At 41.2% G+C, this 17,210-nt stretch overlaps 1 protein-coding gene and 2 long non-coding RNA genes across 13 annotated transcripts in view; 1 reads left to right on the forward strand and 2 right to left on the reverse strand.

The window, feature by feature from the left end:
- Positions 1 to 13,432, reverse strand: part of LOC144829268 (uncharacterized) — a 145,344-nt gene extending 131,912 nt beyond the window's left edge. The window contains exon 1 of the long non-coding RNA XR_013610623.1: positions 13,331 to 13,432. This is a non-coding gene — a long non-coding RNA (uncharacterized LOC144829268). The remainder of the gene's footprint in view (positions 1 to 13,330) is intronic.
- Positions 1 to 17,210, reverse strand: part of LOC144829232 (uncharacterized) — an 814,902-nt gene that overhangs the window by 749,425 nt on the left and 48,267 nt on the right. The window lies entirely within an intron of this gene.
- LOC144829219 (uncharacterized) overlaps positions 1 to 17,210 on the forward strand; it is a 464,862-nt gene that overhangs the window by 168,005 nt on the left and 279,647 nt on the right. The gene's annotated exons all lie outside the window — the stretch shown is intronic.

The following is a 17,210-nucleotide window of genomic DNA, read 5'->3' on the forward strand; positions in this document are numbered from 1 at the left end:
AAGAAACTTTTCAACCAAAGAAGATTGATTTTGGGATCTCAATAATCTATACCAGTTTCCTACCCCTCTCAAATTAACAGGAAAAAGAGAAGTAGCAGCCTTAGAGGGAGAGCTACTCAATACAAACTTATATTTATTTAAAAAATAAAAAAATTGAAGCTATTCAAAGAATGAGGTTTTAATACGATCGTAACATCTAGACTGAACTTCTTCCCATGTAGTGATCCTGTCCTGAATAAAAAACTGATTAACTATACCCAACCCAGAGTCCTGCCAGGTTCTAAAATGGGGAAAATGTATATAGAGACCCAAATCTCTACATTCATGTAACTTTAATGCGTAGAGCCCAGAAAATATAGAAGATATAAAATTGATAAGAGTTTTATATATGTTTTTTGGGGGGGAGTTTCGAGGTTTTTAGGAAAGTGGAAGTTTGAGTTCCCGCTTCTGCAATCATTTTGTTAATAAAAAAATTATCTCTAGATTTTGTTAGATAATAGACAGGCATTTGATTCTGCATCTAGTTGAAGAACCGAAAGTTTAACTCTGGGAGCCTTTTTATTCCAAATAAAAGATCTAAATATTGCATCTAGGGCCAGATGTAGGAAGCCTAATACCGGTCGGTAACGCCGAAATTACCGAATTTCGGCCGTTACCGACCGGTATTAGGCATTTTAGATGTAGGGGCCTAATTTAGGGATTCGGTACCGAATCGGTAATTAAGGAGTCAGTAAATGACTGAATTCTTAAATACCGATTAGGTAAGTTACCGAATCCTTAATGTGGGAAGCACTCAAGTGAGTGCTTTTCACTTGTAAGGATTTGTTATTTACCACCAACTACAAGTAGGTGATAAATAACGAAAACGGTTAAAAAAGCAATTTTGTGCTTTTTTAACAGTGCCATGTGCACCCATGCACTATTCAGGGGTGCAACAGGGTATCAAAGTGACACCCTGCCACCCTTGAATGTGTTCCCCATTTTACCGAATCGGTATTTACCGATTTGGTAATTCCCATTCATTCCTATGGGCCTGGTAAAAAATACAGAATGAATACCTACATCCCATATACCGATTGTAAAATACAGAATCGGTAAAATTCGGTATTTTAGAATCGGTAAATCTGGATTACCTACATCTGGCCCCTAGTTCTTTAAAATAACTAGCATTTACCTTAATGATATCAGAAAAATGAAAATGTATAAAGGTAGTATCGACATTTTAATAAGCGCCACTCGACCTATCAGGGTTAACGGAAGACTTCCCATTGTGCAAAAAGTTTCTGTATTTTAATAATAGTAGCCTCATAATTCAATTTAGCTAACTGACTAAATTGCCCGGTTACAAAGATGCTGCTGCTCAAGATTATCCGGAAGAAATTCAGATCCAGTATTTAATATTATATATAATCTCAGTTTTTGTAGGATGGATCTGTATCCCCCTATTAATTCGAATTGAATAAACTCGGTCATAATCCGATCTATATTTAGCCTTTGAGGACATAGATACAGAATGGCATAGTCAGCGAATAGCTTCAGCTTAGCCATACCTGGTATCGGGGCTTGAATATTCCTAATGCCCCTTATTTTAATCGCTAGAGGTTTTATAAAAAAGTGAATAGAGGTGATAAGGGGCAACCTTGCCTGGTTCCCCTATTAATATCCACTAAACCTATTTGATTACCATTTATTACTATCTGCGCCTGAGCCACCTAATAAATATTTTGTATCATTGAAATAACTTGAGGCGGAAAATTAAAATTTTGAAGCCCGAAAAATAAAACGTCTCAAATAACTAAATCAAAAGCTTTTTCTGCATCGACCATCATAATGCAAGCTGGTGTCTTATTAACATTAAAATAATCCAATGCTTGAATCAAATACCCAGTATTAGATGTCATGGACCGACCTGCAACGAAACCCGTTTCATCCTCATGGATTACCTGTTGAGCTTGTGGGGTAAAACGCTGTGCCCAGAACTTCATCATAATCTTATAATCAGCGTTCAAAAGGCTAATGGGTCTGAAAGAGTTCACATTATTGAGTTCCTTTCCCTTTTTGACGAAGCTTACTACGATAGCACTCTTAAACTCAACCGGGACAGCACCACGAGTCTTAACGAAATTAAAAAGTTTCTTAGGAAATGGAATCAACTCTTTTGAATTTTTTTTATAAAATTCTATGGGAAATCCATCATCCCCAGAAGCTTTTGCCCCAGCCATTTAATTTATAACTTCCAGAATCTCAGATATGCCTATTTCGCTTTGAAGTTGTTTTACAGAGTTTGCAGATAATCTGGGAAATTCTACTCCTTCAAAATATTCCTGAATTGCTTCAGGCCTTATAGTATATTTTGTATATAGTTGTAGGTAATGTTCCGAAAACACCCGGAATATCTCTAGTCTATCTGAAACTACTAAATTTGACTTGGAATCTCTTGTCTCTGAAACACAAGCAGACTCTTTTTTTTTTTTTTAAGTCCTCATATCACCGTAAGCGCCTGCCATCATCACATATAAGACCCACCTGATCCTAAACGCCCTGGGTCTATGTTCCTGCATTCGCTTTCGGCCCCACCAGGCCAGCATCTTTGTACGAGGCGTGGTGTAATCATCAGACCAAAAATTAGATCCGCCTTAGTTCCTTTCCCCAGCGAACCAAGGGCGACCAGATGTTTCTCTCACTACGTTCCAGGCTTGCCATGTTCAAAGCCATACAGACCCATTTCTCATACGTGGGGGGGGGCAGGATCTTTCAATAATATACAGATCTCTCGTCGGGCCAGCAGGATCAAACATAAGAAGAGGCCCATATATTGTCCTGTTTCGAAGGTGGTGATACCTAAACCCGATCCAAATATAACTAGCTGTAGATCTAAAGTGATTTCCACCCCGAAGATACCCATCAATGCCTTCTCTATATTGCCCCAGTAGCTCTTTAGCTGAGTGCACTCATAGAACATGTGCAGATCATCTGCTTCTATCAGGCCACATCTGGGACATCTGGGGGGGTGGATTCGGGGCAAACTTGGCAATTTTTTGGGGGGTATAGTACAACCTGTTGATGGTGTAGAAATGATTTTTTTTTAAGAGAAGCAGGCTTCACAAATTTATACAAATTTTTAAGAGACAGGAAGTAAAGCTCTAAGGAACTGTCCTCCAATGTGGATGCCCTCCAAACCAAGTGTGATGACGGTAATTCAGTGTATTCCCTATCTAACAAACTACCATACCATAGACCTATTTCTTTCTTAATTGGAGCTATATTTTGGAGCTTTGCCTCCACCTCATAATTACCCCCTATATTACCCTTTTCTGCCTCGTACCATGAACATAGTTGTAGAAATTTGAAACGAGAAAAGGTATCTCCAATCCTTGCTCTCAGGACTTCCCATGGTAAGACCCCATCTGAAGATATTAACTCAGACCACACCAAAATACCTGCACTCGCAATTGGAGCAGCCAAGCCATCCTTCAAGCACTCAGGGAGTCCGGGGGACTCCCAAATTGGGGCAAACTCTGAAAAATAATTTATCCCCCACCTTGCCTTAAGGCTTTGTCAAGTATTTAGTGCTGATCTAATCACCTTCAGACGGACTTTTTTTAAAAACCTGGGGGCCCCGAACTTATACAAAAATCCCTCGCCGCCTCCCTCGTGGTTGACCATGGCGCTCAGGATCCTCCCCCAATTGTTTTCGGTTGGACTAGACAATAGGCAACGGGTGTTTTTAAACTGGAAAGACAAACAATAGCAAAAGACGTCAGGTAGAGCTCGGCCCCCCTTGATTAACCTTCTCTTTAGTTTCTTCCATGACAATCTGGAGCTCCTATTGGCCCAAATAAAACTTCCTATCTTACCCTGTATTTTACTAAGAAGTTTGCCTGGAAAATCTAGGGGGATGACACTAAAAAGATAAGTCAGTTTGGGTAAGATTACCATTTTAACGATGTTGACGCGGCCGTAAATTGTAAGTGGTAGGTTTTTCCACCTCAGAAACAGATGATCTATGTCCTTCAAAACTCTCCTTAAATTTGTCAATGGGATATTCACCACATCCTGCACAATATTTATCCCCAGGTATTTGCATTCTGTACTGACATTTCTATCCCACCCTTCAATCCCTCAACACATTATCTCCGCAGACTCAAGCAGACTCTTAACGAGCTTTGGATGCCCAGGCTAACATTTTCCCCATCATTTGACTCTCTTCATAGACTTTTTGCATGTAAGACTGAGAGCTATTAATTTCCTCGAAAATAAAAAAATCTCTCAAATTCTTCCTGGCTTCCTCCCACTGGCCCTGTGCCGGGGAATTACGAAATCTCAAAGCTTTTTGGAGAGAAAGCTGGAGTTCTGCGATTTCTTCCAAACGTTTTTTGTCCTTACCTACAGATACTGCAATCATTTGGGCCCTAGCCGCTGCTTTAAAGCCACCCCAAACCAAAATAACTTTGGCTGTACCTTCATTCCGATTAAAGTAATCCTTAATCCAAACCCTAAAACTCTCCAACCAATGAGGATCTTGGAGGAGGAGGAGGTCCATCTGCCACCTGGACCTCCTCCTCCTTTTATACCCGATGCTCGAGATCCAATTGGACAAAAGAATGGTCAGAAAAAGCAATTGAACCGATTTCAGCTGCAGCGAGTAACGTGAAATAAAGACAAATCGATACGTGAGGCAGTACGAAACGGACAAGAATAACAAGTATATTCCCGAGCTGTCTGATTAACCGAGCACCAAGCATCAATCAAATACAAGTCCTGCGTCAGACTATCAAAGGCTTTCTTTGTCTGGGGTTTTAGCTGTTTTTTATTGTTATTTGAGGTATCTATTGTCAGGTTTTGTATTTAGTTAAAATCACCACCTAAAATAATTTGCCCTGGCACTACAATAAGAGCTTTATGTATTGTTGCAAATATTAATGCATCATCTAAAATAGGGCCATAGTAGTTAAGGAAATTTATAATGTTACCATCAATTTTAGCTTCATCCAAAATCCATCGACCTTGGTCTTTTCTATTGAATGGTTTAATGGTTTGTTTTACCTTAAGGGGGAGAGGGGTAGGTCACCTATGGTGCAACACCATGGCACCAGTAGTCCAGAAAGGGATCGAACAGTGGTTAGCGGAGAAGGTCATATTTCTTGGGGGTGGGCATGGCTTTTGGGAGGCCACTTTTGGGGAGGGAGGAAGGGGGAAGGGGGCTTTAAAGAAAAAAACGAGCAGGAGTTATCAGGATAGAAAAATACAGAACTGGAAATGGAAGGTAAAGATTTTCTGTTATTGGGATTATGAATCTAAACAGTAGATGTTGTATTAAATTCTAAATTAGTTAACGGCAAGGATGGAAATCCCTTCCAATGAATGCTCAACAGATAATAATGACATCCAGTTTTATGAGTGAAAGAATGTATTGGTGTCTCTATATAGCTCTTTCATACCCTTTGCGAGAACAAAGCTCTTCCAGAATTGCCGAGTAAGTAGCTATTCCATATTGTATCTTTAAATAGGTGCTTCAAAAGCTTGAAGGTCTGACAGAATGAATGATCATTTTTGTATCAGATTCTTATGCATGGTTGGAAGATTGTTTTAATTTGGCTTCAATGAGACTAGCTGGCCGCATTGCAGGATGTTTGAAAGTGTAAGTATATGGTTATCAAACGTAATTGCTCATATGTATGCTGCGGAGCGGACAGCATAAGAATAGAAGCAGCCCGCATGAAGGCACTTACTATCTCTACATCAACAGTGCTGTAAATAGAGAGAACTCTTGAGGGCATCTAGTTAGGACCCTAAGAAACATCTGGCACCATTTTAATGTGTCTAACAAAGGATGACAATGCACAAAAGCACTGTAAGGTGCCAGTAATTCGTTCGGCAAGAGAAGAAGAGAGTTTTGAAAGAAATTGTTCTTGTGAGATTGGATATTTGATTACGTGCTCTAGTGAGTCCGATACAAAAGCATGATCACCAGGAAGGTAAAAACACACATACGAGTATCTTGCACTGAGATGGGATTAGAACTATTACCACTAGGGTACAATCGATTTCTGGGAACAAGCATACACAGAGGATTCACATTTTTTTTTGAACAGGCATAGAAAAAGTCCATAACTTGGGAGGAGACACTAGGAAAATACTGTTTCAGAAAGAGGAGAGATGGATTTTTAAAGTCACCACATATAAAAAACACCTTAATGACGATATTCCATGGAGCTCTCCATAATGTACCTATGAGGAAATAATAATCATACCCATCATATTCATATGATTTAATTGTTAAATTATTCTGTAAATACTGTAGCCACAATACCCAAATTACAATAACCTACTATTCGTTACTAGATAATCTCATCTCAGCTGTGAGTCATTGGCATGTACTTTAAGTGCATCATTGTTAGGATAATCATTTTGGTTTAGTCTACTGCTATTCAGGATAAGATTAGATGTTCTAGCATAACACCATGGCTGCGAGGCCAATTATGGTCTAGGGCTACCCAGTTGAGACCTTCATGTACACATTTACATATTTTGTCACAATGAGCAGAATGACGACACTGTGCTACACCATTTAAGCTCTCAGGTGACATATGGGTACCCCATCCTCTCAGTTATTCATGCTAGCCTTCCAACACTTTGTTATGGCGAGTAGGTCAATGACATCACTAGGCGAACATATTCATGCAAACTTGTCTTGGCAAATACATATGCTTACTCATTTCTATCTATGGTATGACGAGGTGTAGATTGACATCACCAAATTAGCAGGACGTCACAGCTAATACCTATGTGTTCTGCATTGCCATGTTAGAAGAAAGTCTACCTTTATTTCAGACATACAGCCCAGCACAGTATCGGTTTGGTAGTAAGGTTCTTAAAGTATGCTGACAGAAGTAGTCATACCATTTGATGAGTGTTAAATGAACTATGCTGTCCTCTTGTTTGGCAGTCATGTTAAAAGCATTTACACTTATCAAACTGCAGATATGGCTTGTATTAGCCTGGTAAACTCTTTGCAGTGGCTAAGCATTCAGATACATGATTAAAACCTCCAACAAACAACTAATACATTACTCTTATGACAAGAAATTGAAGATATCTACTTTATCTGAATCATCTAGTCTCATCATCATTAACTATAAAAAAAGAGACTCTAAACCCCAAACATATCTTACTTGATACACTATATGCAATAACTCTACTAGATGAAAGGCTAGCTAATGAAACACCACTGAACCTCATGTTGTCCTTGTGGTTTAATAAAAATATTAAAACTGATGGACGTGTCTTTTGGGGCAAGCTGCACAATGAAGGCATTTCCCTAAGAGCTCCAAGGTCTCTCCTCCTTTAGCCCAAACTATATCTGTTGCTGCTTTGGGCCTTTTTGGACCCCATCAAGACTTCATAAGCTTGGAATTCTCTAAACTGACATGTGCTGTTACCTTATCGACGGGAAGGTGACCTGCAACATCAGACTTTCAATTTCAAAATTGCGCAACTCTCTCCCACTAATATCCAAGATCACGAAGAGCGAGATGTGGGTTGACAATTTTGTTGAGTTATGAAATCCATGCCATCCAAGGCATACTCAACCTGAACAATAGTAAAATCCTTCACTTAGCCTTATTATTGAGAGTGGGATTAAAATCATTACTATCTAGTTGGAAAAAGGCCGGTCATATTTCAGTTCATACCTGTGGGCCAACATATGATATGAATGTAGCGCCGACAACTTAGCCATAAATACTGTTAACATTCTAGGGCACATATCTACAGACAAGTAAACTACCATGAATCTTCACATAGTTGATGTACCCTCTGCAAATTAGCATTATACAGCGGAATTCAGGGAGCCTCACTAACTCATTATTGAAATCCAGGGACCCTCCACTGAGTCGTTATTGGATTCTAAGGAGCCCCCCGCCCGAATCGTTTTTGAAATCTTGGTACCCAAACTTGAGCAATTTGGATGATTTTAACTGCAAACAGTACACAAAAATATGGGAACAAGCATTCATCAAATACATAAATTATAGAATATTTTATTTAATTCACAAATATAAACAAAAATAAACATTTTAACTGTGAGTTCCCGAGCCACAAGTTAAGAACCTCTGCCACAGTATGTCTTATATAGCGTTGCAGATATGTTGGCATGTTAGCCTTTAGCAGAATTACTAAGCCAAGCACCCTGATGATATAATGTGGATTTATTCCACCTCATTGCTACTTATTCCACCTGTAACTCTGTATTTGGTTTATGCCTTGGTTTGCTCATATGCCCTACTCGGTCACCCAAACCCCCAGGTTGAATAAAACCTTGTAAGGAGATATACTGATCAATTGCTAAGTATGTTAACTTTCAATAAAGACATTAAGGAAAATGAGAAGTGCTCCACAATGAGGCACACATGCCAATTACACATCTGCTCAAACCTACTAAAACTGAAAAAGTAACTAAAGAATTACGCGCATTCAATCAAATACAGCATCTTTTAAGAATAGGTGAAGTCTTTATTAAGTATGGGCCCAACCTTGAAATAAATATGTTGACTATTAAGCAGGACGTTAACAGAAATAAATAACGTGATGATATCTGCTGCTTCATGTAATTCTAGTGTATTGACTAAACAATTCACATACAATTCAATAGTGGTGTACAATTCATGTACTCCGCAAAATGCCACAAGCCACATATTTCGCCACGTGTGTTTGTGGTTTTATTATTCTGATGGTGAAACATTTTGAAAAAACTTTCAGAGGCATTCCAGGACTCCTCTTTCCATGGCCATATTTAACATACTGGCCACGAATAAGATTGAACATTTGGAAAATAATCTCTTGAACACGCCGAGAATGCATTTTTACTGCTGTTCCCACAGTTTTGAAAGTAAGAGTTTAAAAAAATCATTTTTATTTATTTCTTCTCATTGTTACTGTGCCTGGTTTCAGTTAACTAAGACGTCCTAGAATATTCTGTCTGTCAGTTTTGCTGTGACATACATTTAATTTAAATAGTTTTTATATTATTAATATTTGTATTTTAATGGTTTCAGTTTGAGAGGCATGTGGCATACTGGTTCTTCAGACGTGTTATAAAAATTGTCTACAAAGCAATCCATACAACTGCATTACAGTGGCGGGCGACTGTTAAGACGTTAGTCATTAGGTATTACAGTATGCATTTTGATTCGAAAAATGAAGCTATTCCGAATTTAACAATTCCAGGTTATATTAAAGTGTCTTTTTTTGAACGTATTTTGTAATATAAAAATGTAATAACAAAATCTGTAATATATAGCAATGTCTCACTCCTAAACTATCAACACCAATTAATCATTACTCCTATCAGTACAGCAGATGTTCCATCGAAATTATTCATCTATCTATGTATCTTTGGATTTGTAAAAGCAAGGCTACCACAACAGGTTTTCCCAATTCTAAGTAAAGGACGGGATGGCAGACAGCCAGGGCTTCAGCAGCTTACAAAACTCAAACAAGCATTTGCAATGCAATAGGTCTCGCATTTACGCAAGTTTAAGCTATTGGCATTGTAAATGACAGTGATGGGCGTAGATTGCGTGGTAGTGGAACTGCTGACATTTGGCATCCCTGTGACGGGATTGTGGGCCGGTGCACAAATGTTGCTGTCAAAGGGGTTGTGGGTATAAAAAAGTGATTTCATGCATGCCTGCTTGCTCCTGGGAATGCGTTACCATTAGCACAGGAATGAAACTTCGTTAGAATAGACCAGTTTGTTTATATAGTTTCAGCAGTTTTGTTTTTCCCCATTTCACATGCATAACTACAATATTTTACTTTAAAAAACAGGGCGTAAAGGAACGCTAAAAAAAGAATACAGCTTGAAACATCATGGAAAGTAAACGAGCACCGTTTTGCACTTTTACTGCATGCGGATGCCTTTACTAACTTTAACTAGAGCATTTGTAAATTTCCCCAGTTACCACAACTTGTTTCTTACATAGAGCTACTAAGCACTGCAAATAATAAGTGTCAATATGACAGAATATAGTGGTATAATTTTCCCTATCACCAGTAGGAAGGAAGGCTGTAATAACTTTGCAGGGATCTTAACATGTAAAATGCAGATCACTGCATGTTTCAGAGGCGGGCAATCTAATCTCCAAGGCGTCCTGCTGGTTTATCATGTGTCATCACTACAATTTCTGATACTTTCCTGTAGGGATATTGACATATTTTCCAGCTAGTAGCACTCCTTGCAGAATCTTTTACACTGCTCCCACCCCTTTTGGGGCCTGTAAAGGGATCTTCCTGTTGCTACCCCATACCTTCTAGTTTGTGTAGTATCACCCTGTAACAACGTGAACCATAGTTAATAAATAGGGGGACAGCTAGGCGTGACATAAGAGACTGCCTGCCACGAATTCCAGTTACACTGCACAACATGTCTGCATTTGCAAATGAGGGCTTGATCTGAGCCACACGCATGTGCGCTCCACCCTGTGCCTCATGGAGGGGGTTGTGAGGGAGCGTTGGCTGCCCTTAAAAGACCGGGATCGTAGTGTGTGCATGAAATAAAAGCAAGGAGCGGAACGCTATTTTTAAAGCGTCCCGCGTTGCAAACAAATATATCTTTTTTGTTGTTGTTGAATTAACCCGCATTTTAAAAAGAAGACGAGTTGGTGTCAATCACGTTGTGCTGCGCTGGGAGAGGATAAAACATACAGGGCCAGATATAGGAAATCCCCGATTACCGATTCTTAAATACCGAATCATACCGATTCAGTATTTAAGAACTGGCAATCGGGATGTAGGTATATTTACCGAATTGATTACCGAATCGGTATGATTCGGTAATTAATGAATCGGTATTTACCGATTCTGTAACTGCCATTGATTCCTATGGGCCTCAAGGCCCATAGGAATCAATGTCAATTACCGAATCGGTAAATATCGATTCGGTAATTGGGGGAAACATTGAATGGTGGCAGGGTGTCACTTTGACACCCTGTTGCACCCCTCAATTGTGCATGGGTGCACATGTTGCTGACGTATGTCTGCAACATGGCACTGTTTAAAAAGCAAAAAAAATGCTTTTTAAATGGTTTTCTTAATTTACCACCAACTACTAGTTGGTGGTAAATTAAGAATTCTTAAACCCTTGTAGCACTGAAAACAGTGCTACCTACATCTGAAATTACAGATTCGGTAATTTTACCAATTCGGTATTTTACCAAATCGGTAAAATTACAGAATCGGTAAAATGACTGATTCTGTAATTTTAGATGCCCCTACATCTCAATATCCACATACCGGTCGGAAACGGCCGAAAATCGGTATTTTCGGCCGTTTCCGACTGGTATTTGCCTACCTACATCGGGCCCACAATGTTAACACAAAAAGCACGCTGTGCGATCTAAATATATATTTATTTTTGTTATATTAACCCGTATTTTAAAAAGACACGCTGGCGCCATTACCGTTGTGCTGCGCTGGGAGAAAAAAACAAACATACAATGTTAACACAAAAAGGACGTGGTGCGATCTAAATATATATATATTTTTTGTTATATTAACCCGTATTTTTAAAAGAAGACGTGCTGGCGCCATTACCGATGTGCCGCGTTTTAAGAAAATAAAAACAATGTTTAAAACGGACAGCACGTCATGTATGCTTCTACAGCTAAGCAAAGAACCCATTAATTAAGTAAATAGTCCTCACCAACTAGTAATAAAAGCTGCCGAGTGCCAACACAAATAAAAGGTCCAGTCCTCATGGAAGGTAACAAATGCAGACAGGGAGGGACTAACAAGCCTATTTACGAATCACAATCCAGCATTTAGGAAAGACAATGACACAAGCCAATGCCAAATATGGGTGGGGAGTGGGTGGGGCTTCCAGTGCATACTACAATTAAGCATGCCTCGCAGAGCGAGCAGAGCATGCGCGCTGCAGCTAGGCTTGACCTAAAAACGTATCTCTGTGTTCAGAGACATTACCTCAAAACAGGGACATGTGCTAAATTTACTGAAGTATGTAGAGACAGGTGGTGAAAAACCAAGACAGTCCCGGCAAATCCAAGACGCATGGTCACTAGCCTAGGGAGAGAAGAGAGGTGAAGCTTATACACACAGAGAATGTGACGGGGAACGAAGAATATGATGAAATTGCAAGGAGAATTAGAGGAAGAGGCTGAAGTAAGGAGAATGTACTCAGAAGTATAAGAAGGAGAGGAGTAAATGGCAAGATGTAGTGGAGAGAAGAGATGAACTGCGGAGAGAGTTTTGATTAGGGAAGGGCATCTAGCCATTATTGAAGCCGAACAGAGGGCAAGTGAGTGACAGAATGAACTAGTGGATTGATCACACCCACGTATGAGGAGACTGAAGAGTGTGAAGAACTGCTTTACTGATTGAGACAGCCTGGTTAAAAGCACTGCAAATACTTATATTGCCTCTAAGAACGTGCTGCCTTCTTTCATTATAGGTATAGCACCACTGCTAACGTGTGCTGCACTGTCTCCTGAGACATATCACACCAACAAGGGGTGTTCTTCTGGCTTATCAACAATACAACCACACTGTTTATATCTCCCACACTGTCTTTTTAGGTATGGTACCCCTATTAAGAAGTGCTGGTCTGATATGACAATAAAGGGAGAGCAGTGCTGTAGCAAATTGTCACTACTGGCTGTTCACGTGATATTATGCAATATAGCATTTGTGTAGCTCTCAGTACCCCTCTTGTGGCATTGTAGCATTCAAAGTGTACCGAGTGGGTGCAGGCAGAACTCTGGGTCTGTATTTCTTGTTATAGAAGGTCTTGTGTTGGAAGAGTTTGGTGTGGTGCGTGGGGTCCCGATACGTGGTCATTTATAGTATTGCAACCCTGTGAGAAGATTAGCAGCTCATCCTGCACAGCAGACGAGAGCTTGACAGCACCTGTCATCAGTGTATGTATACTAAATTGTACAGATTAATATAAATTGCAAAAAATACATAATTGTGATCCACCCTGGTACTTCTCTGTGACAAAACTCTCTGCCAAGCACGATTCTTCGCTCTATCACCCCTCACTTCCACACACCTACTTCAACCTCTTTTGTCATACCCCAATAGCACTCAGACTGTTGGTGAAATACTACCATTTCAGAAAAGATAAGTCCATCCGCAGCACTCCTTGCTCTCATTCCAGTTTACGCTTCCTTTCTTTGTGTGCCCATACTGTGCAGTACACATAACCAACCTAACATAATAAGGTCGCAGTGAAAAGTGAAACATCACTTAAAGACAACATGTACACTCCCTTCCGTACTCTTTCTCCCACAAAGATAGCTCCTGTACCTACCTAGTCTCCTGCGGTCGGTTCACCAGATTGCCGTCTGCCACACCTGCTTCCAGTTCTTGCAGTGTGTAAGGCCCAGGTCCACTACTCACGGCCTCTGGTGGCTCATACACAGCACAAGTCGAACCAAGACCATATCCAGTGGGCAGGTCATCGCCAAAACAGTCTTTCCATGGAATTGTCCCAAAATACCTTTAGGGGTGCGCACGCCTTTATTGTTTCGAACTTGGTGTTCCAATCAATTTTTTATTACAGATGGCACAACTTTTCCATCTTGGTTTGTCCACGCTCCTTTTCTGTTGTCGGTACACGTTTCAAGTAAAGATATGCTGTGCTCTCCTGAGACATTTTTGTTGTGATGGATCCTGTAGACCTGTAATTTCTTTGAATTATGCTAACATGTATCTTTGACTTATCTTTTCTTTTGAGGTGAACAAACTGTGTTATACACCCAACTATTTGATTGAGGTGAATTGTGTGTTTTTATCACCTTTTCAATGGAGACAAATGATCTTACTCTCACCTTTTCTTGTGAATTTGATATCCATGCACCTGCTCAGTTATGGTGAATTGAGTCGTTCAAAAGCCACTATGGATATGATCAATTCTGTTGTCCACTGATCTTCTGAAATGAGGCAAATCCTGTCATACATGCACCTTTCTGAGGACTGATAATTCTGTTGCCAAGACACCTTAATGATTTTTGCAAAATCTATAGTCCAAAACTGTTTGCGACTATGGTGAATCCTGGCATCGGCACATCTTTTCATTTGTGGCCAGTCATTCTGGTCACCAATATTTTTGCTTGGTCCAGTTCAGCAACACATCCTGCTTCCAGTCAGTCGTGCCCACTGCACACATTTCGGCTTATTGCAATTCCCCAGTTACTTTGCTTGTGACAAGACCTCACTTGACACCATTTCACTTGCGATAAATCCAAGTACCCACACACCCTCAATAACTTCAACCCTACACACAGTTTTGTTTGCAATTAATCCTACCTTCTGCTAATCTTTCCGCATTCCACAGTTCCAAACTTTTTCGCTTGTGACAAATCCTACTTGTTGCAGACCTTTATGCTCGAGATGAGTCCTACTTTCTCCACAAACCCACTCTTGAAATATATCTTCTCCATGTCTCTCTTCACTTGCAGCAAATCCTACCATTTGTGGTAAATCCAACAGTCCTTAGATGTTACAGCTTCGCTTCAATCCCACAGATGTTTTTCTTGCCATAAATCCTACAGTCAACGTATCTCTTAGCTGCGTACAATTGTGTTCTGTCACACACGCATGCACCTTTCTCTTCAAGCAGAGTGCCCCCGCATCCTGCCTGCTGACATCGAGGCATTCCTTCCGCACACTGCTGCACTTGTGGAGAACGCTGATGTCTGAGCACCTTTCACTTCTGGAAAATCTTACCGCCAACACAACTTTCTGCTCACAGCAAATGTTGATGTCTTGGTGTCTCTCTTGCAAGAAAGGTTAATGTCTGCACACCTCTCTGCTTGCTTCAAATGATGCTGTCTGCACGCTTTCCGCGTGCGTGGAATCCTTCTCTAGCCCCATCTGACCACTCTTGTGGAGTCTCGCTCCGCACACCTTTTCTCTCCGGAGATTCCTCCTGCCCACACCTTTCCTCTCCCAGAGATTGCTACTGTCCACGCAAGAAACGCACCCTTCAGCTGGAGGAGATTCTTACATTCAATTCTTGCAGTGTCTACCCTTCCTTACACCTTGCTTCTTGCGGGCGTCCTGTCCTCACACCTTGCTTCTTACCGCGTCCTGTCCTTATACCTTGCTTCTTGCCGCGTCCTGTCTTTACACCTTGCAGCCCCCCGCACACCTTCCTTCCCGCGTGCAGTCCTGCCGCCCAAGGATGCTCCTCTCCAGCTGGCATCGGCGGCCGCCTCGGCTGGGCGTGCGCTGGGTGATGGCGCAGGGTACACACGCGCGCCAGCAGGGCCGGTGTTAATGCACAGAGCCAAGTGTTTCTGCCCCACCCGCGCCCCCTCCGCTCACAACAAACAGCGGCAGCCCGCTGCAGTGTAACCCAAGCCCGGCCATTGTTCGCCGCGGCCAAGGGCTGGCTATATTTGACTCACGGTGGGTGTGTGAGTGTGTGCCCCCAGCGCCATTCTGCACGTGCCCCGCATTGCTGGCACAGAGGCCAGGGTAGTCCTGCACCTTGGCTCCCAAAGCCTCCACCCCCGAAGACGGACAGTAAATACCTGACATGTACCTTTCGCGGCTCTACTGAAAACCTCTTGGTATGTTTTGAAGAAAGTATTGTACTTGTTTATATACATAGCAAAATAGTTACGTGACCGACCTAGGATATTGAATGTTAACGAGAGAAACTAGTTATCTGTTGACTCACAGTGCAGTGAGATCTATTCCAGAAAGTATAAATTGAAGAAAAATCGCAAAAAAACATTGGGTGCAAAAAACGGGGGCTGTTTTATTAACCCTTTAGGTGCTGCCGTCGGCCAACGGTCGTCACGGGCACTACCTCCCCAGTGCTGCGTGCGACCGCTGGACGTCCAGTTCAGCACTGGATAATGGACAGCGCAGCACTGGGGAGGTTTGTTTACTAGCTCCTAAGGTGTTAATTGCGATACTCAGTGGCAATTAGTTTCGTTTAGTAAACAAGCATTACGGGCACTCTATTAAATAAATAACAAGTCTGGTATTAAGAAACTCACTGCCGCAGCCCGGCTTGGACAGGAAGCCAGGCAACCTGTGTTGGGACGGGGCCGCAAAAAGACAGGAAGCAGACGGGAGCCTACCCCGCGCTCCTGTGCCCGTGAAGCCAGCCAGAAGTGAGCGTGTGAGCTAGCGGGGCTCCCGTGCTCGTAGAGAGCCCCGCCTGCTGCCGAGACTGACCCGCTGCAGAGGGAGAGGGACACGCGGAAAGAGCCCTGTGAGAGGGGCAGGGGGTGTGCGTGTGTGTCTGTGTGCGCGTGTGTCTGACACAGACACAGCTTGCTGCATTCTATTCTTTCCCCACCCTCGTATTTCACACATTCATTATGGCGCATGGTAAAGATGGTTACACTATGTCAACCAATACGAACACTGACAACTTTTCTACGCTTACCATGGCATGCTCATCCCTCTAACTTCCTAAAAGCATAGTGTCAAAATTTTGCATCCGTTTTCAATCTGTGTATTAAATCTCGTTTGACGCATCCTTTTGCTGACATCTGGGACCCGTTTTGGTGCTAAGTGAAATGTTAGAAACTTACTTGCATGTGTTCCCGCCCTTATTAACTATCCCCCAAACAATCAATTACACCTGAATATGCCAATATTCAAAGGCTGAACATAAACAAAGGACCATAGCGTCTGTGCTCTTTCCGTTGTTTTACTACATATCCCAGAATGCAAAGTAACCCATCCCTTTCCTCATAGTATTTTGCACCAAGGCGCCGTTATCCCCTTAACATATTGTGCATGACGAGTAACTGCATACAAATCTGTCTGATCATCTCATTTCACTAATTTCATTAACATGAACCCTTTCGTCTCATTTGAGATTGCACCCATGGATAAAAAGCAACAAAAAAGTTCAACTAAACCAAGATCATCATAAATGAAGATACAAACCAACTATCATGAGAAAGATTCTGAATGTCACAGGAGACGGCCTTCACCTGCTGAATGTTTACGCATTGAGATACATTTCATAGAATGATTAATTAAATAGATTTTGATAAGTATGATTGTTTTGATCAGACAGATTGAAAGTATAAGTCAAAAGTAACAGATGAAAAAGAATGGTGAAATAAGGAGTAAAATTAAAGAATACAGATGAATTTGATTCATTGGATTCAAAACAAGGTTTGGTTGTGCAGCTTGACGGGATTAATTTTGGTTCCTTT

This window comes from Lissotriton helveticus, chromosome 1_1 (assembly GCF_964261635.1).
Source record: "Lissotriton helveticus chromosome 1_1, aLisHel1.1, whole genome shotgun sequence".
NCBI lineage: Eukaryota > Metazoa > Chordata > Amphibia > Caudata > Salamandridae > Lissotriton > Lissotriton helveticus.